General features: G+C 36.1%; 1 protein-coding gene across 2 annotated transcripts in view; it reads left to right on the plus strand.

The window, feature by feature from the left end:
- Positions 1–3,943, plus strand: part of LOC106867803 (putative protein TPRXL) — a 49,101-nt gene that overhangs the window by 31,761 nt on the left and 13,397 nt on the right. The gene's annotated exons all lie outside the window — the stretch shown is intronic.

Consider the following 3,943-nt stretch of genomic DNA (forward strand, 5'->3'; position numbering starts at 1 on the left):
ATATATATATATATATATATAATCTAAGAGAGTTAGGGGTTGAGGATCCAACCCACTAAGGGATAATATCTATCCAATATACTGCTGGGAGGGTACCCAATTATTGTTACACTAGTGTTATACCAAGTGCAATAAGTGGGTGCAGGTAAAAGGGGTTTTTTTTACCCTAAATTTATATAGCAATAAAAAAAAAAATGGAGGGGGGTATGAGGTACTCATCAACTTGCAGACACTGTATTCCGTTGATTAATTTGTTTATTTTGTAACTAAATTGACAGAAAACAACGTACAGGCACTTATGACATACCATGTCATATCAACAATTAAGATTTCAAATTTAAGGGACATTTAGCAATTGGAGAAGGGACAAAATCTTACAGCTGTTTCAGCCTAACGTTGGTATGCCCCATTCTATCTCTATAGCTCCTGTACGCTGGAGTAATTAGATGAAAATGATGTAATGGGGGTACATGCATGATTCGCTAGGCTTCTTCAGAGATTTTCAAAATTCAATACATGAATTTTGTCAAATTTTAATACAAATATAAAATAAGAATAAAATAAAAATATAAGGCACATAAAAAAACCTACAAAAAGTATATAAGCCCATATAAATAGTCAGAAAAACTCGAATATACATGCCTATGCATGTATACATTACCATATGCAGATATACACGGTTACAAAACATAACTACATGAGTACATATATGTGTGCTCAGATGCACATACACAGATTGCTGCACATGCATACCAAAATAGTTAACAGTTACTGTCACCATATGTGAGGGGGACAGACACATATCTATCCCCTCACATATACATACATGCATATATGTATATATAAATACTCCCATACATACATGATGCCTGGTATGAACGTTATTCGTTGCGTTTGGAAAGCTGTTTATATGTTAAAATTTGTTGGTGGAGGGGTCTATGTGGGAATTATTTCTTGAGGAGTTGTTGATATAATAATAACAATAACAATAATAATAATATGCCAACTTTTTAAAAATTTTGATGAGGTGCTCCGTTATTTTTTCCCATAGAGAGGATAGGGTCCTTCTAGTAATGGGTGTTAAGGATACTGCTGCTATTTGAGGACCCTTTGAGATATAGGTATTCATTTTTGCCAGCTAAGTGAACTGGAGCAACATGAAAATAAAGTCCTTGCTCAAGGACACAATGTGTTGCCAGGAATTGAACTCCCGACCTTATGATTGTGAGTTGAATACCCTAACCACTAAGTCACTTGCCTTCACAATTTATATATGTATAAGACCCAACAAGCCAAGTGAGACCATAACCCGTGGCCTATGCCAGTGGGTGTAACCAGCCCACTTATGAGTACCCCTCATTCATTGGACAATGAACTTTGCTTGCGAAGACCTGTTGAGGCAAGTGAAATCAAAATCGCTGACATGGCCGATGACTACTGCCTGATTGGTACTTGTACCAAGGGAACGTTAAAAGCACCATCTGAGCATGATCGTTGCCAGGGCCGCTGATTGGCTCCCGTGCCAGTGGCATGTAAACACCACCATTCGAGCGTGATTGTTGCCAGCGTCGCCTAACTGGCACATGCGCCGGTGGCATGTGAGGAAACAACATTCGAGCATGGTCATTGCCAGTGCCGCCAGACTGGTTCCCATGCAGGTAGCACGTGAAAAACACCTTTTGAGCATGGTCATAGCCAGAACCGCCTGACTGGCCCTTGTGTAGTTGGTGTTGGGAAGGGCATCCAGCTGTAGAAACTTTGCCAGATCAGATTGGAGCCTGGTGCAGCTTTCTGGCTCACCAGTCCTCAGTCAAACCGTCCAACCCATGCCAGCATGGAAAGTGGACGTTAAACAATAATGATGATGTGTGTGTGTGTGTACATATATATATTTCTTCTAAATTTCTCAATGGAGACATTCAGTAACAGTACTCTAAAGTGAAGATTATTTGCCAACATAATATGTCAGTCCTGGTTAGGATAAATGTTACTGTTATTTAGCCCCAGGAAACATCATCTCTAGTTGGCTATACATACAACACACTCTATATATGGGTAATATCAGGAAATATGGCATACAAGCAATTTCTTAATTCTTATGCAAAATGAAGAAATGGTTTCTAATTTTCAAAAGGGAAATTTTCATTACCTTAAAATTAATATACATGTGTGTATACATGTATATCTGTATGTTTGTGTATGCATGTATATCTTTATATATTTGTGTTTAGATCATATATTGGTGCGTCTCTATATTTTTACATATTCATATTTCTGCACATGTCTATTTGTTCCCACTTTGCCTGCTCCCTCTCCTCTCTTTTTTCACACACTTTGTCTTGTGATGTTCATTTCCGCTTGTCCTAAAACATATTTCTTAGGCACACACACACCATACATTATCTATGTATGTATTTATTTAAATGTATGTGCATATATAAGGCTATGAAAACAGTCAGATCAACATTATTGCTAGTGAAATTGTAAAACATATCCATTTATCCATACACTCAGTCACACACTAAAACATGCATATACACTCTCACAGTCAATGACATATGTCCCTAAAAGTCTTTTCTTATGTTCAGTATTCACACGAAAAACATACTATTTTCTTAAGACTTTTAAGGCTCAAATTTCATTTTTCTCTGTGAATTAGAATCACAGAATTATGAATAACATAATTAAGTAGTGACCTTATTAAGTTCCTTCAACAGATTCCTTAATAAACATTAATAAATAGTGATAGAAGCAAGGGAGTAGTAAAAGAATGGGTAATGGAGAGCATTTTTATATTTATCTACTTTATTAATAAAGAGAGTATTGTAGTTCGTTTGAAGCATTGTGTATTGTTTGTAAAGAATAAAAAGTTTAGAATGGTATAACAATGCACTAAAGAACAAAAAATGGACTATATACCTGTTGTAACTTGGTTATCTGCTATAGCAGCAGAGACTCCAGCAAATAAGATCTGAAGAAGGAATTATAATTCTGAAATATCATCGGACTATAGATAACCAAGCTACAACAGGTATATAGTCTATTTTTTGTTCTATAGTGCATTGTTATACCATTCTAAACTTTTTATTCTTTATTATTAAAGCTGCAAAGACATTACAAAAACTCAAAGAAAACTGTCCGGTGAACGGGAACGTGAAACTCTGAGTAACAGTTTGTGTGATGTCTTTGCAGCTTTATTAATAAAGCATATTACTCTACCTCGAGTACTATTTTTTTCCATTTTGTTTCACATTTATGTGCTTACTCTGGTAGGTAGGCACGCAGGCAGGCAGGAGGGATCATCATCATCATTTAACGTCTGTTTCCCATGTTGACATGGGTTGGACAGTTTGACCAGAGCTGGCAAGATGGAGAGCTGCACCAGACTCTTATCTGATTTGTTATGGTTTCTACGGCTGGATGTCTGTCATAACACCAACCATTTTACTGAGTGTGCAGAGTACTTTTACATGGCACTGCATGAGTCTTTTGCTTGGTGTTTTTACAGTGTTTCACAGATGCTTTTATGTGGTACTTTACCAAGCATGTATATACATGTGTGTGTATACACACACACACACACACACACACACACACACACACACACACAACCAACAACTACCACTGCTGTCCACAGGAATGTATATAAAGGAGACAAGACAGCCAGGCAACTACAGTTGTCAACACTCCTGTCACAGCGTGGGACCTTGAAGACTGCTAAAATGCAAGAAAGTATATTAGTCCCTTAATTTTCAATACTTAATATTTCATTCATTCAATAAGACAATCAATACTTCATTTCATTTTACTGAATATATTATATATTCTATATCCTACATTAATATTATAAGAATATAAATAAAACATAAAAAACAGACAGATTTGGAATTCCTTTGAATAATATATTCCTCTATACACTATCATACAAACCCCTTTTATATTT

This window comes from Octopus bimaculoides, chromosome 10 (assembly GCF_001194135.2).
Source record: "Octopus bimaculoides isolate UCB-OBI-ISO-001 chromosome 10, ASM119413v2, whole genome shotgun sequence".
Classification (NCBI taxonomy): Eukaryota; Metazoa; Mollusca; class Cephalopoda; order Octopoda; family Octopodidae; genus Octopus; species Octopus bimaculoides.